Here is a 25,206-nt window from a genome sequence, read left to right on the forward strand (position 1 = left end):
GATATAATTACCACACTACCGTATTAAGTATTAAAGACGTGCACTAATTGCTTCATAGCAATACGTCGAGAAATAAAATTGTGCTATTTGCAGTGTTAACCGAGCAAAATGTATGGCATGAGCTGTTGGTAATTCAATATCAATGGCGCCTATGACTGTATGGCTGAATTGATGACTCTCAGGTCCCAGTTTCACAGCTACTTTATATCAATTTGAATGAAATATCGGATCTGAGTTTTTCAGTTTATTTTTTACCATCTGAGTTTTTCTGAAATATCCCAATGGCATCTCTGTTTTGTGGGGTATGCAAAGTCTTGTGACGTGATAATGACTTCATGTCGTCTGTCGATGACGTCACATCCGCACGAGAACGCAATTTACTCCATGCCATTGCATGTACTGTACATTGTACACATGATACAGATCTTCTTGGAGGTACAGAACATCAATATACAATTGAATAGTGTATTCATATTGAAAGAAACCCGAATATTTTCGGCTGACACTCGTCAGGGGTAATCGTCAGTATGACACAGCATTAAAACAGTAACGTGGTGTTTTAATACCGGTACTGCGCTCGTTAATATCAAGCAATGCAGTCCAATTTAATCTTGCAATGGTGTGATTTGTTCAGATGTAACTACAGAAATGAGAGCATGTCGCGACCTTATCAGCAGAAATCCACTTTTTACCAAATGTACCTAATAGCTTCAAGTTCGATATTTGTGCGCTCATTGCCAGTCCCTTCGGTCGCCGGTCAAGTTTAGCGGAGTATAGTAGGTTCCCATTTAAACGAGCAACTCTCCAAACGGCGGACCGCGAAACAGGGGAACATGTAATATTAAACGGCAGACCGATCGGAACTGCGGACCGAGCGAACCATAAGAAAATAGCTCAAATCCAAACGGCGTAACGGGCGGACCGCGGAACAGGCGGAACTCGCAATACTAAACGGCGGACCAAGCGGAACTGCGGACCAAGTGGACAATTACAAAGACCACAATGTAAACGGCGGACCGCGGCAGGCGCAACTTGTAAATATCGTAATTTCTCAGAGGATGCCTTTCATGTGGAGAATAAGGAGCATACTGATTACAGATTACAATTTAATGACAATTAAAAGTTTATTGCATAATGATACAAAACAGGGATATCTAGTTCTAGATATCCCTGTAAGTTGCCCGACATGTGACCATGCGATACAATGGAAAACGACAGTTGAGCATGTGACACTCTAGCATGCGTCACTTCAGCGTGTGACTCATAACCCAAAAACTGACCCTAATTCGAAATATAACCTGAAATTAACCTATATATATCCAGGACCATAACAGCACTTCGTCAAAAAGGTCATCACTTCGGATTTTTTGTGCGCAAGTTAGATTTTCTGTGCGCAGAGACCATGTCAGCACTGCACATTTGCGCGCGCACGTGCGCAGCTTAGAGGGAGCGTTGATAACAAGGTATCATACTATAGATAACTAACCTACGGATAGATACGTAACACCCGTCGTCACGCTTGCTTGCCCGGAGGAAATTACTGCTCTGCAATCTGAACGCAGTATAATTGCTAATCCCATAGCCGATGACCTGAGCGCTCAAAATAAATAAAGTTGATCTTATTTGAAAGCTACTGTCGCACTGATTTCGAAAATATACATTAAAATCTGATCAGGGCAGCGGAACCCATTCAAAATACACCTCAAAGTCTGAAAATCTGCATTGTTGTAAACAATTGCAACCATGCAAGGGCCATATACAGTAATTTCCTCCGGGCCAGAGAGCGTGGCGAGGGATGTTGCGTATCTATCCGTAGGTTAGTTATCTATACTATATCTCTGTTCTATAAACTGGTCATTGGCGCGAAATCAGTGGTGGTCCTCAACGTGGGCGATATCGCCCCCTAGTGGACGATATTCAGAAACAAGGGGTTGAAATACCAAAGGGGGCGACTATGGGGGCGAAAATGTTAGAACGTTCAGTGACATATATTTAATTACCACAGTTACAAAATGCACGTGTAGACGGCTTATTCTGAATGTTGACCGAAAAGAAGTTGACTCAACGTGAAGTAGACACGGAAATCGATTTTTCTAGTACCTACTCGGAAAAATGATCTTTCTTTTTTAGTAAATTCACCATTGATCAGATTTTGGCGAATAAATTTCCTGTTTATATTTCCCGTTTTTCGGGTCCGTTAATATGGGGGGTCGAAACTTTGTGTCGAGCTTGAGGGCGATGAGTCGAAATAGGTTGTGAACCACAGCGCTAGATGATCACCTTCACTCAATCTCTTGTATGATCTAACTAAATCGAGTTGGAATATTGTTTACAACTTTATATTACTAGTCAAGCATTGGCAGTTTGCACAGGCTTTAATTGTATCCCATGAATGTGTAGATGGGCAATGTATCATATCAATTCGTTTCCGCTATCTGGTTTAGGTTTCGTGTTCTATTCTCTATTTAGGCGGATAATTAAAGACTGATGGTATAAAACGAACCTATACGTATAGGTTAGTAGTACTACGCCTTCGTGAGCTAAACGCATTTTGCATGCATTAACTCTATATTCATCCCTGGATTTAAAAATATATGGCGACTCAATCTGAATTTTAAACAGCTGACAAAATGCAATGACCCAATAATGCCTCGTACTGCGAAAACACAACTTGACTGGATTGTGATGTGACTCGACTTGAGTCGAGTCACCTCCTACAATCGAGTGACTTGACATGTCTCGAGTCACTTTCAAAAATCGATTGACTTAACTCGAGTCAAAATGTGCAATGACTCAAGATGACTCGTGACTCGAAGGTAGTGACTTGATTCCAACACTGATGTCTATTCATGGGTTTTCCTCGAAAGGTCACGACAATTAAATTCACTAAATCTGAAGATCATGGCTGGTTCTCAGGAAAAGTATATTCGAGTGCCAATACTGAAAATCCTCCCAAGTTCTCAGGATTCCCTGAAGGTCTTCAATCACTGGGAAGAGATGCTCAACGATTTCATCACTGAAGTTGAGACTTCGACTACGCCGGTTCCTAACTCTGGCGAAAACCATTCTGCACTTATCATCGATAAGTTGGCGATCCTTACAGGATATATGTCGCCCGACGTCTATGCATTGCTCGAGGAGCAGGATTCCTTCACGGCAGCAATGGACCTGCTTAGATCCAGTTATCGTCGTGATTCGAAACAATGTTAAACATGATACATTTTAACTCTCTTTAAACCCCTATCCACGTTCTTCTGTTAAGACACTAAACAGTGATTCTCAAACCTTTTTGATAGTGAAAAATTTCGCGCCCAACCCCCCTATCATGATATCACAACATATTGAAAAGAACAACCAGAATGCTAGCAATCCCGACGGATAGTTTGATGGCATGTAAGGTTATGGTTGTTGATGAGAGAATTCTGTAATATCAAAGTCGGGCAATACACAGAGCCATAAACTCTGAGCTGGGGTTAAATCACGCGTAACGCGCAAAAATTTTCCTTTTAACATCGGCTTCGCGCCTCTCTTAAGATGCATTCACGCCCCCCAGTTCGAGAACCAGTGCACTGAAATGTATATGGGATAGTACAAAGCTTGTCTTGGTTGCTGCATTCCGAGCAGTGTGTAGCTCAAATAGCCTTGTTGTTGAGCGAAGTTTGCAGATTTTCTGAAATTCACCCTCCCTTGACCGAGTGTTTCGTTTTTTTGTCATAATTAAAACCTTAACAAATAAATAAATAAATAAATAAATAAAAATAATGAACAATCTCAGCACCATGCAAAGGCAAAAACTAAAAAGACGGATTTAACCCTAACTCCATAGTATGGAAATATTTACTCACTTTACTGCCCTAAACCTTCTTTGAATTTCAGCTTTCGGCTTTCTCTTTTTGACATGTCCGTTCATCCTTTATGGGTGATAGATATGATGAGTCATATAATCACGAGCACTGATAGACATGTTTCTCGAATTAGGGATTTGGAAACGCCTCACGTAACAATTTGAAACACGTACGCGTGGCGAGATAGCGCAGTGGGTATTTCCGCGGCTGCAACACCAATGGGTTGCGGGTTCGAGTCCGACCGAGGTCGACTTCTGAATACTTATACCGAAGTGTTGGAGGTTTATCTAATAGGGTCCTCCTCACCACCTCATTCGTGTAAACGGTGTCTTACAAAAAGCCTAGAAGTGGGCCGTGCTATAAGTCGGCAGCACCGAATAAAATAGAAAATATCGGTTCGGTGTAAACGACCACAGTATAGTCGACAAGCACCATGAATACCTCAAAACCAGCCAACCAACGTACCCTTATAATGCGAAATGGGACAATGGCAACCTCGAAGAAGGTTTGACCTAAACTATATGGAAATAGTAGTGATTTCCTGTGAATTTACTTGTTACTCATAGCCACATTGCCTTTATTTTGAATCTGCATTACGCATGCGAGGTACGTTGACAGCGTAATCGTTGCATATTAATGAACAGGCTTCAACGTAAACGAATTTCCTGTTCAGTTGATACAGCCTGTTCAGTTTATTCAAAAAGCAGGTTTAATGTTATGAATTCCAAGCTCCTTTCGTGGGCCGCACAGAATGGCTTCGCGGGCCGCACTTTGCCCAGGACTGGTCTACACTCATCAGCTATTCGTCCGCGCTTACTCGAACATGACAATTTGACGCTGGAAAAGGCCATCAAAATTGCGGAGTCTCTAGAACAGGTGCATAAATTTTCTAGTTTTTATGAGCCACCAAAGCAACCTGTTCTGAATCTCAATAGCGAGCAATTCTTCGATGATTCCAGTTTAGCAGCTTTCAAGAAAAATGCACCAGCAGCTAATAAATTACCGAAGAGTTGTATATTCTGCGCAGGCATGTTTAAAACAAAGTGTTTTAAACCAGGGCTCTTCAACCTGGTGTATCGTACACGCTAGGGCAGGGGTGGGCAAACTTTTTAGCTCGAGGGCCGCACTCGAAATCTGAATCCATTCGCGGGCCGCACAATATAAAATTGGGTTACTAAGTCAACGTTTAATATTGGTATTTCCAGGGTTGTAACCAAGTCACAAGTCAATCTCACTTATTTAGTTTTGACTCGAGTCATTTTCAATTCATCACCGAGACAAGTTCGAGACCAAGTCAGTGAGTAGAGGGTCGAGTGCGAGTCATAGTGTTGTGAATCGAGTCCGAGTCCAAGTCATTGTGTACACCAGTGGTTCCCAAACTTTTTCGGTGTGAGGGCCAAATTTAGAATTTCAGAGTACGGTCGGGGCCGCACGAATACTACGGCTATATGAAACGGACCCAAACAGTCATCATGGGTATTTCGAAGTAGTTTTATTGCCCTGGCGAGATTTCGAAACCGTACACTGTTTACCGCTACTTATCTGCTGCATTGGGTGTCCGTTGAGTAAATCAGCTTTTCTCGTCTAAACGCGCGAAGCGCGAGAAATTTCTTTAGTTTCATGACTGAATCGGTCAATATGTTCAGGAATTGCATGTTTGGCTATCAATTTTCATCTTGTCTCTGTTCACGTAATCTGATTTATCGGTAGAGCTGAGTGAGGTGTGTTTGTAAAGGTATATGCCCCCTCAATAGGAATTAAACATATCCGGGGGTATACCCGTTGGCAGGAACGTAACGGCACTTCGTCAGGACCCCGGGCTCCCATAGGGTGATTAACTGACCCCGCATGACGTTGTTCGCTTTTGCCACGAAATTAAAATCGTACTGTTTATTGAGACAGCGCGACCCCCGAATATTTAGATAATTCATGATAAAATCGGGGAATCGCGTGGTTCTCCTCTTTGCCCTCGTAATCCAATTTGCTGGTAGAGCTGAGCGAGAGGTGTCTTGAAACTGCAGACCCCGTAAAATTAAACATCTTCGGGCGGGCAGACCCCTAGGTATGACTTCTTCACATGATGTTATTTCGTGACATCCTGATGTCTGCTATATCAAAAAATGTAGAATTGTCCAAACTTACTAAACTGGAAGATAACACGATTTCAGGTTGGTATTTCTTCACAGGCATATAATTTTCATTCCTGCAGGATGGTATTTGTCTTGTGGGGTTCAGATTGCCAAGACAAGAACATTTGGCACCAGTCATTTAGGTGCCTATATGGACAAATAAACCTATATGCAGTTTGTATATATAACGAAGCTTTGGTATTTCGAAGTCTTTGGTCAGCATAAAAGCAGTCCTTTACGGCTAAGGCTTTCTCGCTGCCGATCGTTCACACTTCTTGGAGTCACATGTTACATGGCCTAAAACTTTATATGTCTTGGTGCGTTGCGGTGCGGTCATGGCCAACGCTGATAGGCCCATTTCTATAAATCTTGCGTGTTTTTTCTTGGGGGAGAGTACCCAATAATCAAGATATGCGGCGAATTGAAATCGCGCCCAGCGCGAAAATTTTTTGTAGAAGTTGCATAAATTTTCAAAAAATAGTCTATAATTTATGCCAATTCACGAAATAATTTTGGTCCCCCTTCGAGCTCGGCCCCCTAAATTGTGGGGTTTGGGGGCGGCAGTTACGGCCCTGAATATAGGTCTACCAATTATGCTGCTTTTAGCCGACTAAGCAGTATGCCTCTCGGCGTATTCAACCGTCAGTCACGTGATGCACATCTATAGTTATAGGGTTACCATATGTCCTCTTTTAAGATGATTTGTCCTCTTTTTTGATTGTTTTTAAAGTGTCCTCGGAGGACGCCCAAATGTCTTCTTTTTTGAGATTTTGTGTTCTTTTTTGAGGGTTTTGGTTACATATAGGGCCAAATTCGACTGATATACATTAAGTCAGCACTGTAGGAACGCTACGGCGGCTATTTCATAGCTGGACAGGGAATATTTTTTTTTTCAATGTTAAAGAAAAACTGTATTTTCCGGGAGTTGAGCCTCATTATTTTAGTCAAGCGACCACGAGGGAGAGATTATCCTCCGGTTTTGTAAGTTATCATTACCTATTTATATCTATAGCTACTGCTCGTTCAACTGGAAAGTTAGGTCACATTGCATTGAAACAGCAGTGACATAACGTTAGTAGTCCATACGCACAACTTTCCTGCAATTCTATAATTAAAAACCACAGAGGTCAAGTCAAGTAAGAGTATTTTATAAATATATATTTTATTTATGTCAATAACCGATTTCCTAATATATTTTTGGGGCCGCAAGAAGACTCTCTGGGGGCCGCATGCGGCCCTCAGGGCCGCACTTGGGAATCACTGGTGTACACCGTTAAGTTTTGAGTTCAATCCGGTTCAACCTACTCTTTCCAACTATGCTCGAGTGATATACAATGGCCGGCATTCATAATATCGTGATTTTCCGAATATTAGGACGGATCGATGACATACCAATAATGTTGTGACTTTACAATTCTTCGAAGTTACAATGACATGTCTGTCTTGGCCGTCCTAGTTTCGAGTCATATGACTTGGTCCGAGTCATGCACAATGACACGACTATAAGTCGACTCATCACACAAATTGACTCCAGTCCAGTCATTTTACGGATTTGAAAAAGTAATTCGAGTCAACTCGAGTCATCAAATAATCGTGACTCAAGTCGGAATCGAGACGAGTCATGACCCGAGTCATTACAATCTTGGGTATTTCTTTATTTGCATACATAGAGACCAACGACATGGAAATAATATATTAATGTTTTTGTATATTGAAAACAAACCAAACATTGACTTGATGATAACGTATATATACACACGTCAGAAACATTAGCGAGAATTTATAAGCTGGCCGTGCTCATTGTTAAAATTAGGGATGAAAGTCGGTTGTCCCGATTCTTAGAACTGGATGTAAATTTGAGTCTATGAGCAGCGATCTGTCCATAGATTTGCGGATTGTACCTTTGGCTTAACTCCAGGACACACAATGCCGACAGCATCATAACCTTGTAACCTGTAAATACGTTTCTACAATATATAAATATTATAAATTAATACCTCTACACTATAGAAAGGTGTGGGTCGTCTGATAACCTGCTAGAGTCGTAACCTGAGTCCCACGTAATGTGTGGCTGGGTAGATATACTTAGCTCAGGGTAGTAAGACGCACGTTCCTGCGTTAAGTTCTTGATCTGACAACTTCAACGTGAATGCAACGACAGTATTGCCTCAGATAGATATATTGGTCGAATATGCATGGAATATACAGTAGGATATCGCAGATGAGTCTGGTTATGTAATTGAAATGCACGAGCTGATAAATGGTAAGTCACATGGTAGCGAGAAGAAAGATATAAGTCACGTGATATACAGATATGGGCGATGTACCATAATGATGTTGTATCTTACAAAGTGTATGAACCGTGAGAGGGCGCAGGGCGTTCCACAACACATAGAAAGAACGAATCTATCTAACACACTCCTGAATCAATTTCTCTAAATACAGCACTAAAGTAATAAACAGGCTCGTGTTGCCAATCTAAAATCATACTCGTGGTCCGAAGCAAGTCATTTACGTTTCACTTCCTGTGATGTTTAGCAATTGAAACCTTTCAAAATGCATTGGCCTCGGGGTCGCGCTTTCGCGCCATCAATGGAATAAAAATATACTATAATAAGAATATACCTTATCATCATCATTTTGATATATATTAAGTAAACTTTAATCAAGTATACCTACAGTAGTTTGATTTTTAGTACGCATTTTATCAAAATTTTTATAACGTTTCTTTAGGCTTTTGCGGGCCGCACAATACGGTGTTGAGATGCGCTGGCCGTAGTTTGCCCCCCCCCTCCTGCCCTAGGGTGTAACAAATGGTGTACCACTCAGATGGGGTGTACAGGGGTGTACCAGATCCGCATTAAAATTGAATGATGACTAGCTATCACAATGAACAGGCAAGTTTATGCCTCAGAACATGTTGACCGTGTGTGCAATATCGTACAATTTTCATAACAGCTGTACGTAGCTTGTTACATTCATTTTGTAATATCATAAGCAAATATTTATCCGCATCATTTAAACGTTGGTAATGGACTAATTGACTCTTGTTGGAGCAGAACAGGATGGAGTTGATGTATGATGTATCCGTCCATAATGATTCTTGAGGAAGCCATGCACCACGAGAGCTCAGAAATATTTAATTGGTACTTACTGCAAGATGCTTATAAATAGCGCAGCGTAAATCATTGCCGCGACGTAGACAGGTTGTATCGGGTGGTCGAGTTTGAGCACCACTGTGCTAGAAGGTGGTCCGATAACCTCGAGCCCTGATTAGTATTTGGTATTTTAAAGAAGTTGCAGCCTTAAGGCTTGTTTCAACAGCCAGAGGTAGCCACCAGTAGACGTACGGTCGCAAGTATAGCTGGTAAGCATTAATTATGCGGCGTGTGTTAGCGAATTGGTTCCCAGATTGTTGAGAGATTTTAAACTTGATTTTATTCGGGCTTTGCGCGATTCAGGGTGACTTGGATGTTTTGTTTTTAATATAATAGTTAGGGATGGTGCGAACGTGAGGTTCGCGTTCGCGTTCTGTGTGTGAACCAGTGGTGGCGAGATAGCGTATATAGTGGGTGGTATAAACCAATGCTGCAACATTAATGGGTTGCGGGTTCGAGTACGACCGAGGTCGACTCAAGAATTCCTACCAAAGTGTTGGAGGTTTATCTAGGCTCCTCTTCGCCATCTCATCCGCGCAAGCGGTGTCTTATAAAAAGCCTAGCAATGGCCGTGCTACAAGTCGGCAGCTACGGAATAAAAAATGAAGAATATCGGTCTGGTGTCATTGACCATAGTAGTCGACAAACACCATGAACAACACAAACAAACCTGCGTGTGAACCTCAATAATTTAGAGGTTCACCTTCATAAACGAACAGTGGTAGGTTCTGCACTGTGAACTTGTTCATATATTACAATTTTCACGTCATTAGAACATCTTTGGTTGAAATTTATTTAATTTCAACAGCTGGCCACTCTGCATGGTGCTGGCAGCATGAAAAAATCAATACTAAACAAGCATGAACCTCGATAATCTAAAAAAAAATACTTGCTTTGTTACAAAAGTTTGCTCGAAATATCCAGCTTTCCGTTTGTGAATATCAAGTGAGTCTCTGCATTGAGGTTGACCCGCAACCACACAACATCAAGAGCAAAATACGCTACATGTAGGTGGTCAGTTAATGATGCTTATTCAACCAATCAATGAAAATGATATCGTTGTCTGATGTAAAAAATCTACGAAGGTGGTCAAAGTAGTCAAGAAAGCTACTCAAGTACAAGTAGAAGCAGCCACGAAAAAATCTACTCAAGTACGAGTAGAAGTACTTCTTCAATAAGTCACCCAAAACTACTTGAAGTAGAAGTAGAATTCACTGACTTTAAATCTACTCAAGGAAGTAAGTAGTTTTGAAAGATTTAAATCTACTCAAGTAAGTAAGCAGTTTTGGAAACAGTCTTAATTCGCTCGCATGGACTGTCAAAAGCTGCGAATTGAGCTATGCGGAAGGTGCAGAGAGCTTGATTCGTATTGATATCAATTTACGACAGCATAAGCACTTTTTGGTATCATGGGATGCAAATTATAGTATTGATATGAAAATGTGATACCAATCCTTTGTTTACTGGAAGACCCCGTTTTAGAGAATATCGTGGCATGGCGCCCTATCCCATATTATAAGGCCCCAAGTTTAGGCGAACAGCAATACATAGCAGTTTTATCGGATACGATTTCATCACTTTGCGCGATTAGTACACGTTAATAACAAATATTGTGGGTCATAAAAGTTATATCTAGTGTAGCTTTTATTCTGAAAATAGAGGCATTACTACACTTATGCTTCAACATGTATGTTCTGCAGACAAAAGAACTGCAAGTAATTAGAACTCATGATACTCGCAATTGAAAGTGAAATACAAATACCACTTCTAAAAATCGGAAATTATATTTCATGTCTTTTATCCATAAAGCTTCATAGGTGATCTGCTAAAACAGGTGTAATGTTCGAAAAAGCTGGATTTTCCAGATTAGCAAGACCCGTAATGGGCTACTAGATTACGATATGATTGGTAATTGCTAGATTGCGAAACGGTAGTTTCAAACGTTATGGTGGGCAATATTTACTGTGATGAAATATTTGATATGGGCGACAATGCGGTGTGAGCGGAACCAAGCAATCTGGTACCTAAATTATATTCACTGATACTTTCGTGAAAACATATTTGTCACTCCAAAACTACTGTGCGCGATGCGCAACAAAATTTCTGGGCTTTAGTTCAATTTTTTGAATATTAAATTTTGTACTCCGTGAAAACAGCCCCGAAATTCCTCAGGCTATCTTTCGTATTGAGGGCTTAAACTACTTCTACTTGACAAACTGAAAATAGCCAAAAATAAATATGTAGATCACAAAATATTACGAAGTAGAAGTAGAGAAAATCAGATCCACTTGAGTTTACCAGAAGTAGACGAAAACTACTTGAGTACTTCAAAAAAAAGTAGAAGTACTTCGTTACTGACCACCTCTGAAAATCTAGCAGGCGCCGGCGGTCAATCTTGATTTCATCATATGTTTATTGTATCATAAAAACCAAATCGGTTGGATTGGGGTATTGGCTACCGCTGTATCTCCGTGAGGTCATGACGTTCACGTTCGCGTTCACACAGAACGTTTCAAAAAGGATCTCGTTCACTCGAACCTGAACCTTTCAGAGGTTGACACCATCCCTAATAATAGAGTGTAATCTGAGTCCCACCGTCCAAATGCGAACCGCAGAGGGAAATGATGTACGCCAACAAGAAATACCATGTCGAAATCGTGAACGCCTCACGAATGACGATTTTTCTCGTACGGTTTGCCGATTCCAATGTATATTTCGATTATGCCTACAATCCTGATAGGTCAAAAAACAACAACATTCAACAAAGTGATTAATAAAAACCGAAAGATGCATCACCGTTAGTTTTAAATGCAACCCGAATTATATGTATTGAATCGAATCACGGCCGTGAATAACAAGGGGGTTGAACTCCCCTGAATACGGAATCAGTGCGTTATGTATAGTCATTGGTCTGGTCATGCATGGTCATGGGTGTACGATTTTCGAGTTAACGTTGAAAGGGTGTACCAATACGAAAAAGGTTATGAAAAGCACTGTTTTAAACAACCATTGTTTTAAATGCAACCCTAGACATATCAATCGAGTTGATTTGATTTATCGAAATCAAGTCGTTGCAACCGTACCAGTATTTTCTTTTTCTATTTGTCTTTTAGAATGCGTCTTCAGCGATATCTAAAATAATTATGCACACGAATCGTACCCGAGACCACAATGCAGACTGCATAAAGATGTACGACGATCCACATCTGGGAGTTGTAGTGTTTACCGAATCTCGGTGATTTTACGTACCTCGCTATCTCGCGATTCTCCCGTATGCATGCTTTTATCGGTGGGACGGATGCGCATATAGTGTCAAGCACGAGTAAGGCTTCGACAATCATAAACAAAGTAGGAGAATTTTTTGGTAATGCGCTCTTTGTAAAACAGGTTTGATCGACGAGGCAATCACTTTAGCTGGTGCCGAACCCTGAAAAAAGCATCATTTACCGACTATATGTGTTCTCGCCAACATCAAACTGTTAACGAGCACGGCTTGGTCGTACATCTCGATACACAAATCGCTACTTACGGGGATGAATCGCCTTCAGAACTCATTTGAAGAAACTCCGTTGCGGCCAGCTATTGCGGCTTGAACCAAAATCGTTACTTTCCGATTAGCTCATCTCCGTACGGTATCGTGAAATCTTTTTACGATAACATCTGTCCGCCGGTGACGATATCTGCCGATCTCTGGAGATCACATCTTCAATTAACGATTGGGCTTCTAGATTTCGTAGACTGCCGAGCATAGGGCCAGGGAAAGTACATTGACACCCAAAGACATTGTTTCGATGAGTGCAGAAGCTCCTAGAAGGAGTACTGAAGCCATGCAATTGTACAGGTTAAAACAAACAACGTCATTTCGCTTCGCAATGTAACTCGTATCGAACAGTCTCCATATTTCACAGCGGTCAACAGTAACTCCCGGAATACTCCGATTCGTTTCTACAGGGCAGAATAATAAAGTTTCGCACGCGTCCTACATTTTACTTGAATGTGGTCAATAATTACAACAATGGTGCCATTCAGCTATTCTATACTGGAAAAGAATGTCACATTCCTGGTAACCTGACAATCTTGATGAAAATTACAACTCTTCCTCCACTTCAATAATTGATTTTTAGGGTATATTATCATAATATAGATGATAATTATACCACGCAGTTTGTATGAATCATATACGGTAAAGTAAAACTTTTCAAAATCGTATTGTTCTTGTTCAGTGTTTGCGACTTTAACAAAATCAATAGCCTGAAATAGAGATCATGTAAAAATGTAATTTTCGGCAGTTTCGAGTGATAATACCGTGGTCCCCAGTCGGCTAGCTGCACACGCGTGGGCTATACTGGCCGTATTGTTCATCTCTTTATTCTTAATCAGTATTTCCTAAGCTTTACCAACGGAACACTTACGCTAATCAGCTAGCATTCGAGAAACGCCAAATGTTCGCTGAGTCGTAAAAACAAAAATCCACCATGAATACCATCGAATACATTACTATAGGTTACTCGTGCACAGATGGACGGTGCGTCGAAAGACCGTTAAAAGAACAAAGCCAATAAAATATAATTTCCACGCAAAACAATAACCTTATAATGAAAAATGAATTGCACATCGGTGTGCCTTATGCCATCCCCTTTCACTCTCAGAAATGGAAGACTTTACCTCAGAAAGTGTCATCGTATTGTTCGGTCAAAATGCGACAATGTAACAGCAATTGCCTAATTAAAGATGAGTTTATAAATATTGGCGATAATAGAATTGATATTTAAGAAGGGCGGGGTTTCGCTTTTTGAACCACTGCCCAAGACGTACCACCACAACAGTCCCAATTCGACTACTGGTCGGGCCTAACTACCGAAACCAATGATGGCCAAGACGGGCGAATCATCACAAATCATGTGCGATGTGCATGAGTTGACTGTGTATGTGTTCACCTCCATAGAACCCCTGAGACTGGATCGCGGAAAGCAAAGTCTTCCATGAAACACCGGTTTAGAACCACTGTACAAAATACTATGAATCAAAATATTACCATGCACGTAAGCGATAGGCTATACTCACATGGACAGGTATCGTGATCTATTCAGGTGAGCGCTTTTTCAGCAATTTTCTTTTGATACAAATTATCTAAAATAGCCCGAATCTATGATAGTTTATATATGTTTGCCTCTTTCATTGTTAATAGTTATTCATCCGGCATGGTGTTACGCAGCGGTCGCCGCGTGATTGCGGCATGAAGTAGCTAAGAAGTTTATCCCGATTTAGTAATTAGGATAAGTGTAGGCTCTTTCAACGACCAATTTTCTCGAGATTGGGAAACTACAAATGCCACTCAATATGGTCAAACGGCTTGTATCGCGTGGAGTATGTCTTTGCTTTACATACAAATTAATAGTTGTTGGTCAATTTATTCACTTGATGCGGTCATTTCGTATTTATGCATTTATTCATTTGCATACGGAGTGGCGACCTTTGGGATATCGGACTTCCATTACGTGACATGACTTTCGGATGTGAAGGGTTTCAACAAGTAGCATAGGATATTGTATCGTTGCAATCCACTGATAAATTGATTAATGCGATTAAATTAAACAAGCGATCAATTCATAAAAGTCAAAGCGCTGGTGAAGTGAAAGCCCTGGATTCGAATTCATTTTCTGGGCTAGACAGATCCCCAATAGTAAGGGTGATACATACTTAGAAATCCTACTACATCTGATTAAACATGATAGTCGACAATGTAAACGTCATCTAATGATCCTTGTTAATAAGTAGGTTAGTTAGTAAATCCCAGGGATGTAACCTAAGCACAAATCAATGTTGACTTTTATAATTTTGAATCGTGTCAAGTAGAGTCATTTTTCATTCACCACTAAAAACAAGTCCGAGTGCAAATCATGGCGCAGCGGATCGAGTCCGAATCATACTGTTTACTGTTCATGTCACATAGAATATGTCGAGTCGAGTCATGCGCAATGACTCAAGTCAAGTAACGTCAATAAACAAAGGGACTTGATTCATTTCGAGTCCATTCATGACTCGAGTCATTATAACCCTGCTTGCAGAGGATTATATGAAGTTACAGTCCAAGGAATTTTGATCATAGATGCTCAGATTACTGAAAAACCAGAAATTTCACGAACATGTTCCCTGATACCTACTGAGGTCAGCTATACTGAAGTTATTCTGTGAACGTGCTCCGAACGTGCTCAGAAGACGAACGTGAACTGAACCTTCGCGCCACCTCTAGTACCAAACTTCGGAGGGCTCGAGTTCGCAATAGCCTACGTCCAAAATCAAGCATTTTCAAGACGTTCGCTCTTTGGTAGTTCTAAATATCACATATTCAAAATCTATATACTGAGAGGACAACTTATGGGTCGGTGCATCGTTCGTAAATGATGACGCCATAAGCAGTAATCCGAAACTGCTATAGGCATGAGTAGGCCTACCTTTCGATTTTTATTTCACTTGAAGATACATTGCGTTACTGCCGTTCAAGAGAACGGTTTGCTTCAAAGGTCAACTCATGCAAACTTAATATACGTACGTCACCTGCAGGAAAGAAATATAAAGATGTTGTCGATATTGGGAAGTCACTCACATTTGATCAGCATTTCGACGCCGCGATCTCGATATGAAAGAAACAAGACGGCGGTGATGAGATCGACAGACATCCTCATTATTTGATTATATGTAATGCTCATAGAGTAGAAATATTAATCATATGTGCTTCCAATCCGCGCATGAGCCTATTTAGCTACAATAGCTTGCAAAAATAAAGTACTAGAATAGCAATGTTAGCGGAAATTCATTCAAGTAATTACACATTGTATTTACATATATTGTCTCCGGATTGATCCATTCTATGTCAAAGACATTAGCCCTGAATGCCATGAAGGTTATAGTAGGTAGCTATCCAAAATGTGGAACGAAAACTCTCCACAAGTGCCTCGAAATACTAGGCTATTCTGTTGCAGACTTTGATCATCATTGCACCGACTAGAGAGAGGATTGGAAGAAGATTCTTTTGTATGGAAGTACCAAAGATCAGATACTCAGATTGTACAAAGACATAGATGTTGTATGTGATTTTCCAGTGGGATACTACTGGGAAGAAATAGCGAAAGCATTTCCCGATGCAAAGGTGTGTTGGCCCTTTCACATGCGTCATTTGACAGGTTTACAACTCAATTTGGGTCGCAAGCCGGATTCACTTTTTCAACACTTACGGGCCGAACCAGTCGCATGAATTTAGGGTTGCATTATAAACAGATGGTTGTTTAACACACTTTGTTTAAAACATGTTTTAAACAGCGTTTTTATCAAAGGCGTTTTAAATTTTTTTAGGTTGTATAATTCGACGATTTACACCCGATATAGTCGACATATACGATATGGAATGATGGTTGGAACTCTCGACATCGTCGTTGTTTCAACAGTTCAACAGTTGAACAGTCATTGCTACGAAATGAATGTTATTATGATGATGACCGACCGTAAAAATGCTGCATAACGATGTAGTCCTGGCTATTTTTGTCCGTTTAGGACAGGGATCGGAAGCCTTTTTAGTCAACGGAGCCATATTTAGCCTATATTTTCAATTGTCAATGACAATGACGTCAGATTTAAAGATTCGCGACGTCATGGTTATAAAAAGCCATGTTTTAAAGATGATAGTTCTAAACTGATTTTTAAGTTAAATGCAACCCTAATGCTATATGATTAAGGAAGCAGTCACATGCAATTCAGACTATGTTTACAAAACCCAGATCATTCTAACAACAAGACGGAACGAGAACGAGTGGCTCTGCAGTTTTAGGAATCAAATGAAATTGGTTGACGATTCGTGGCTACTTGGGCTGTGCTATGTTTTCACGCCTACCGGAAGAAAAGTAAGGGAACACTTTCGAAGACTTGGTAAGATATTCCTTAATTTATTGGGTGCGGTGAGGTTTATGTGTGTGGACATTGTATTTGTCTTACTGTACCAGACACCTTTGAGACTCCTGTTTGGTCTATTGCACTGTCATGACGATGGCGGCTTAACCAACTGCGCCACTCGCTTCCCTATCTCAACAGGTAGACGCAGATCTATGATCCAATCGTGACTGTCTTACATTTCCTATATGTATTTCGTACGTGTTGTCAGGTCGAGTCGCGTATGGTTGTCCACAACAAGGAGTATTTACAACCATGCAGCAGCCTAATGCGCAACTCATGAAGAGAAGATATCGAGAGTACAACGCATCAGTGCTTTCGGTGAGACAATTTCGTGCTGCGTGTGGTGATCAGCTTCGGCCTGACTTGGTCTTAACTGTTAACTGTTATCATCATGGCATCGACTGGCAATAAAATTAGAGCCCTATATATCATGACTTCACCGACAATATGGGTATCGATCAACAGAGGTAAAACATACCAGCTATTTTCATGGCGTCACAGCATGGTCGGGTATACTATAGAACAGTGGTTCCCAAACTTTTTCGGTGTGAGGGCCAAATTTAGAATTTCAGACTACGGTCGGGGCCGCACGAATACTACGGCTATGAAACGGACCCAAACAGTCATCATGGGTATTTCGAAGTAGTTTTATTGCACTGGCGAGATTTCGAAACTGTACACTGTTTACCGCTACTTATCTGCTGCATTGGGTGTCCGTTGAGTGAATCAGCTTTTCTCGTCTAAACGCGCGAAGCGCGAGAAATTTCTTTAGTTTCATGACTGAATCGGTCAATATGATCGGGAATTGCATGTTTTGCTATCAATTTTCATCTTGTCTCTGTTCACGTAATCTGATTTACCGGTAGAGCTGAGTGAGGTGTGTTTGTAAAGGTATATGCCCCCTCAATAGGAATTAAACATATCCGGGGGTATACCCGTTGGCAGGAACGTAACGGCACTTCGTCAGGACCCCGGGCTCCCATAGGGTGATAAACTGACCCCGCATGACGTTGTTCGCTTTGCCACGAAATTAAAATCGTACTGTTTATTGAGACAGCGCGACGCCCGAATATTTAGATAATTCATGATAAAATCGGTGAATAAGATCGGGAATCGCGTGGTTCTCCTCTTTGCCCACGTAATCCAATTTGCTGGTAGAGATGAGTGAGAGGTGTCTTGAAACTGCAGACCCCGTAAAATCAAACATCTTCGGGCGGGCAGACCCCTATGTATGACTTCTTCACATGATGTTATTTCATGACATCCTGATGTCTGCTACATCAAAAAATGTAGAATTGTCCAAACTTACTAAACTGGAAGATCACACGATTTCAGGTTGGTATTTCTTCACTGGCATATAATTTTATTTCCTGCAGGATGGTATTTGTCTTGTGGGGTTCAGATTGCCAAGACAGGAACATTCGGCGCCAGTCATTTAGGCGCCTATATGGACAAATAAGCCTATATGTAGTTTGTATATATAGCGAAGCTTTGGTATTTCGAAGTTTTTGGTCAGCATAAAAGCAGTCCTTTACGGCTAAGGCTTTCTCGCTGCCGATCGTTCACACTTCTTGGAGTCACATGTTACATGGCCTAAAACTTTATATGTCTTGGTGCGTTGTGGTGCGGTCATGGCCAACGCTGATAGGCCCATTTCTATAAATCTTGCGTGTTTTTTCTTGGGGGAGAGTACCCAATAATCAAGATATGCGGCGAATTGAAATCGCGCCCAGCGCGAAAATTTTTTGTAGAAGTTGCATAAATTTTCAAAAAATAGTCTATAATTTATGCCAATTCACGTAATAATTTTGGTCCCCCTTCGAGCTCGGCCCCCTAAATTGGGGGGTTTGGGGGGCGGCAGTTACGGCCCTGAATATATGACTACCAATTATGCTGCTTTTAGCCGACTAAGCAGTATGCATCTCGGCGTATTCAACCGTCAGTCACGTGATACACATCTATAGTTATAGGGTTACCATACGTCCTCATGATTTGTCCTCTTTTTTGATTGTTTTTAAAGTGTCCTCGGAGGACGCCCAAATGTCTTCTTTTTTGAGATTTTGTGTTCTTTTTTGAGGGTTTTGGTTACATATAGGGCCAAATTTGACTGATATACATTAAGTCAGCACTGTAGGAACGCTACGGCGGCTATTTCATAGCTGGACCGGTAATATATTTTTTTCAATGTTAAAGAAAAACTGTATTTTCCGGGAGTTGAGCCTCTTTATTTTAGTCAAGCGACCACGAGGGAGAGATTTTCCTCCGGTTTTGTAAGTTATCAATACCTATTTATATCTATAGGTACTGCTCGTTCAACTGGAAAGTTAGGGCACATTGCATTAAAACAGCAGTGACATAACGTTAGCAGTCCATACGCACAACTTTCCTGCAATTTTATAATTAAAAACCACAGAGGTCAAGTCAAGCAAGACTATTTTATAAATATATGTATATTTTTTCAATAACCGATTTCCTAATATATTTTGGGGGCCGCAAGAAGACTCTCTGGGGGCCGCACTTGGGAATCACTGCTATAGAAGCAAGGTATAGAACTGTAATCCGTGATTTCTAAACGGGGAATTCAAACTTTTAAAATCTTAAAAATAAGATATGTGGCACCTAAATATCGTGAAATTATTGAAAATCCAAAATTTCCATGCGGAATCCTTTGTGTTTGAGACCCTTGGTGCATAATGAGATGCCCTAAATTTTCGTAGACACCTCTCCATCAGATCCACCGGCAAGTCGGATCGGGCTATGAGAAGATCGAAAGTTCAAAGTATAAGTTTAGCGAGGTCTAACCAATATCCCAACTCAATGTGCCAGGGTAGAGATCCCGTATCATTCATAGGCAGCAGTATGGAACGATGGGAAGAAAGGATAGCGAAATTGACCTTCCCCAGCAGCAATGATAAATTAATGGCATGACTACGAACAATTAAACTTGTGTTTTATCATTTTAAATTTCAGAGCTGCCACAAACAGAGGCTTCTTCATTTTCATTTTTCTGATGCCTGGGAGCCGCTTTGCAGGTTCTTACAAAAAGAAGTTCCAGAACAAGAGTTTCCGCATGAAAACAAAAAGGGAGCGCTTGCATCTTCTCAGTGGGACTTGTATGTGTTTGCAAAAATGAGAAGAGAGTTATTCATAATAATTGTGGGAATGCTAGTCTTTGTGGGCTACTGTTTGCAATTATTTTTGCATTGGTTATTGACCTTGGATTGTCGTGGGCTCTGATGGACGTTTGAGCTCCTGACAGCTATTTGATTCGATTATTTGATATATTATACGTAGAACACGTTTCGTAATTCAATTTGTTTCGAGTTGACTTTGTATTAGTGACTTGGATCCTGGGGTGGTTAAGTCTGTACCTATATATTTTGTCAAACATCAATCTCTAGATTTCAATCATTGAACTCAATATATCTATGCACCAAGTGATGTTACTCTGACATTGTACCTTCACCTTCCTGCTGCGAATCTTACGTATGATCATAAATCATTTTGGTATGTAAATTCAAAAATTCTAATTCTGTCTTAACGGACATGAGTTTGAGTATAGAAAACGCAAAGGAAAGACTAAGCCGAGCAACGCCCCATGTTCATGATCGAAAAATGAGTTCGCATGTTCCTTACGGTCACCTGACCCATCCTGTTTTCACATTGAGCCCTTCTCCACTTCGACCTTTACAGCTCTCATTTGAATATTTGCTACTGCCACCAATGGCGACTCATCCGGTTTATATGGGCGAGCTGGTGCCCGCGGGCACCGCGTTTATGAATCTTGCAGAACACTGATTGCATCAAATGAATCATACCCATCCAAAAAGTAATCACTGAATATTTCCGGAATATCGCCGTATACGTATATAACCTGAAACAGATAAAATATTGTGCTGAATTCCCTAAACTAATTATATCATTTTAACGCGATTGCCAGCGATTTTATTCACGACAGAAAGGAACAACAGACTTCATCGATGTAGACATTGAATCCTCCCGTAAAAATTAAAAATGAGTGATATGTAATAAGCATGTTCGCTATTACTGTAATTCGCTTGATGATCTATCTTGCTGTTTTATCGACATAACTTACCGCGTCATGAGTCGGACTAACATAACGTCTTTGACACTGACATATACTGCTTGGTTAGAAAAAAAAAGTAATTGGGCAGATTTCTCCTCACGTGGCCTACAAATAGAAGCTTTGAGACATGCCAGAAAACGAAAGATCTGAGAAGGTCTCCTCTTATATATAGTAGGGATGGTGCGAGCACCTACAAGGTGGTTCAGGTTCGCGTGAGTACGAACTTAAATAAACGCATATTCTCGGTGAGCAAGTACGTTAACACGAACCGACTACACCACAGGAAGTAAAAATGGTGGTTCAAAGCAACTGCACTCAATATCCGGATGTATGTTTATTTACAATTTTAGATTGACACATCTTATGATTTCGATCCCCGTTATCGGAATTAGCATGAATTGGAGTGGTCTTGAAAAGCGCGCTGCCTTTTCTTACCGGAGCCGTCTGTATAAGATTTTGCAGAAGTAATAATGTTCACATGGTTTCAAATTAGGCCTATATGCTTTCAAGCCGCGCATGTGTCAATTTAGCTAGAACAAAATACCACAACCCGTCAATAGAGTACTAGAATACCAATGTTAGCGGAAATTCATGCAAGTAATTGCACATTCGACTTCCATATAAAGTCTCCGTATTGATCCAGAATGCTATGGTAAAAATATTAGCCTGGGAGCCATGAAGGTTATAGTAGCTAGCATGCCAAAATGTGGAACGAAAACTCTCCACAAATGTCTCGAAATACTCGGCTATTCTGTTGCTGACTATGATCATCATTGCACTGATTATAGAGAGGAATGGAAGAAGATACTTTTGTATGGAAGTACCAAAAATCAGATGTACAGATTGTACAAAAACATAGACGCTGTATGTAATATTCCAGCAGGATATTACTGGGAAGAAATAGCGGAAGCATTTCCCGATGCAAAGGTATGTTGCCTCCTATGACATGCGTTGTTTGACAGTTTTATAAGCAAAACAGTGTAAAGTGTAATGAAACCTTGATCGCGGGCCGGATTTACATTGTTAACGCAAATAATGCCAAAATGCTAACTCCAAATCAAGTATTTTGTCTTTCAGTGAAATGTTCTATTCTCATGCCTGTACAGCCGACCATTGAAACAGGGGCTCTTATTGTCACGGCGATATAAGTTGGTATATTTTTATGCTCCCTCTGCTTATTCGGGAGGTGGTCTTGGCAATGTGCATGTGCATATGTCGTGGGGATTACAAAATATAACTGCTAACAAGGATTCTTCGAAGTAGGTTCGTTGCGCAAAAAATTATCATCACGTTTCCATGTTTCCACGGTCACGTCAAATACGATATGGAACACTGGAACTAAAGAAAGTGGGCTATGTGAAGAAATTATATTCACTGTACCTCGCATAGCTATTTCTTGTAATGCTGGACTACTGCTATTGAATCAGCAGATGTATTTATATATCAGAGCGACGACAAATATTTGCATTTTAGCCTATTCTTCAGAATGAAACTTACATACAAAGGGGATTAGCCTTAGACTACAAAGTATAGAGTTTTCTCTCCTCCTTTCAGATCATTATTCCTTGAAAAATTTGTCCTCCGTGTTAAGCGCACTTCTGGCCCTTCTTCAAATTTGGGGTTGATGTCATAGACTTGTCACTAATGGTCAACACCCTGCCATACATCTTTAATGTGGCCTATGAATAAGTTTGATGTTATCTCCTGATTTCTTATTAAACTCGTAACATGTGATAGAAATATGCTGAATAATACAATCCTATTCTCATTTACTCAACATTTCTTCATTTATGGCCGAATTAAATCGTCGGGTGGGGCAGATCTGACCCGTGGACCGCATTTGTTTGAGATGCCTGATATAGGTTATGTGATTATATTGAGACAGTAGCGTGCACACTGCACAGTGCACATATTATGTTTTCAACACCCAGATCATTCTAACGACAAGACGGGACGAGAATGAATGGCTATATGTAGTTTTAGGAATCAAATGAAACTGTTTGACGATTCGTGACTTCTTGGGCTGTGCAATATTTTCACGCCTACTGGAAGAAAAATAAGGGAGCACTTTCGAAGAAATGGTAATGGCGCATTGTGGTTTACGTGCACGTGCATGCACGGGAATTGTATTTGCCTTGCGGTATCCGATATCTATGCAACGGTGATTCGAGCTATTGAACTGTAACTCAACGGGCAGAACATATCTATGAACCAATCGTATCAATCGTGAGCGCCATGCGTTTCTTAGATGTAGTTATTCCATATTGTCAGGTCGAGTCTTGTTTGGCTGTCCAGAGCAAGGAGTATTTACTGCCATGCACCAGCCTAATGGACAACTCATGTAGAGAAGATACCGAGAGTACAACGCATCAGTGCTTTCGGTAAGACAACTTTGAGCTGTTGACGTGAGAACTGCATCGTGTGCTGCGCGTGAAGAAAAGTCTCGGTAGGCGTTGGCCAATTTGCATGATATTGTAATTATGTCGACAATGTCAAGAGGATATCACACTTTGAAAAAAATATTGGTTATTAGAGATAAAAACATATCGTCAATTTTCGTGAGCTTGGTAGTAGGAAGTAAGAGAATTATAATCTGCGACTTCTGCAATGGGAATATTGATGTTGGTGTTGTTTGTGGTATTCATGGTGTTCATGGTGTGTGTGTGTGTGTGTTTGTGTGTGTGTGTGTGTTTTTTTTTTTTTTTTTGTGTGTGTGTGTGTGTGTGTGTGTGTGCGTGTGTGTGTATGTGTGTGTGTGTAGCGATGGTGTGCGTCTCAGCAAAAAAGTTTTTACATTGGTTTGGTCTGGTATGCGTGGCGAATTCAAATATCTTTCGAGTTATTATTATGTATTCTTTATTCACACCAAAACTGATAAATACACACATAATGCGGCGATCAACCTGCATGCCCCCTATAAGGAAAATGGCGAGATTGAAGTAAACTTTAAAAATTTCAGTAATCAAGTCAAATTGTTCTTTTATGCAGTACATGAAAAAGTCAGATTACAAAATTGTGGTAGATTAAGAATTGGTTAAATCATTTCACAGGTTTTGTGCGCCACTTCTATAACAGTTATTACAAGGAATTTGCATCACACAAATATTTACAACACATCTCGGTCTTACTGGCACGCCAACATACACATTGCACAACCAATACACGGAATTACCCATAAGATACAAGATACGTAATTAACACAAACGTACTCATTTAGTTATACAAATAATGTATATCAGTGGTTCCCAAAGTGGGCGCCAGCGCCCCCCTGGGGGCGTTCGCGAGCGTGAAGGGGGCGCTGGCCATGAAATGGGCGATTGGGGGGCGCTGGCCAGAAAATTGGGCGGTAAGGGGGCGCTGAGAGCAAATGCGGGCGGTGTAGGTTTAGAAGGCAACTGCTGCGTATAGTGTTGAAACGATTGATTAATAAAGCAGATAGGTTATCAGTAAAAATGCATAATAGATTCAGTAAGGGCAATTCAGGGTCGCCATCTATTTATTCAGCTGTGCCGGAAAAGTCCATTGTTACTTGCCAATGTTATTCCTGCTCATCAATAGACTAATTAGGCAGTCGGCAGCATCTCCAAAAAGTGAGGTTCATTGTGTGCTGCTGTGAGAACTACAAAGTATATTTGAGCAGCTATTGCTCACTGCAAGATGTGATGGCTTTTTAAGAGAAGCTGTCTTGCGTGATTTTATGATCTGTTTCAAACGATCGTTCATTTTCCACAGCGCTGTCACCGTGGCCTTCGACACGGCGTTCTGGTTGCGAGAAACGAGATCACTCATACTTGACGGTTGTATTTCTCAAAATTTAAGGGTAGATTATATCCGTTCTTAGGAAAAATGAAACCTGATAAAGGTGAACATGGAGCTGCTTCAATCATCTCACAAAATTACACGAGGATGGTGATTTGGATCCAGGATATATTCCAATTAGAAATTCCTCACCGGATAATCAATCCATTCCGTGTAGTTTCCAGGCATGAAATGTTTGAGCAGCTCTTTACATTGCAGTTATAGGGTTACCATAGGCTACG

At 40.7% G+C, this 25,206-nt stretch overlaps 1 protein-coding gene across 3 annotated transcripts in view; it reads left to right on the plus strand.

Annotated features, from left to right (window-relative positions):
* The first annotated feature begins 8,712 nt into the window (after positions 1–8,712).
* The window catches only part of LOC145439788 (uncharacterized), a 44,776-nt gene continuing 28,282 nt past the window's right edge, over positions 8,713–25,206 (plus strand). Inside the window, exons 1-7 of one of the 3 annotated variants that reach the window (XM_080317417.1) lie at positions 8,713–12,454; positions 12,520–16,282; positions 16,908–17,055; positions 17,130–17,217; positions 17,288–17,397; positions 20,050–22,093; positions 23,438–23,547. The gene's annotated coding sequence lies outside the window, so the exon portion shown is untranslated. The remainder of the gene's footprint in view (positions 12,455–12,519; positions 16,283–16,907; positions 17,056–17,129; positions 17,218–17,287; positions 17,398–20,049; positions 22,094–23,437; positions 23,548–25,206) is intronic. The other 2 variants (XM_080317415.1, XM_080317416.1) reach the window with 2 other exon arrangements.

This window comes from Botryllus schlosseri, chromosome 5 (assembly GCF_051294905.1).
Source record: "Botryllus schlosseri isolate E-star chromosome 5, Bs_hap1, whole genome shotgun sequence".
Classification (NCBI taxonomy): domain Eukaryota; kingdom Metazoa; phylum Chordata; class Ascidiacea; order Stolidobranchia; family Styelidae; genus Botryllus; species Botryllus schlosseri.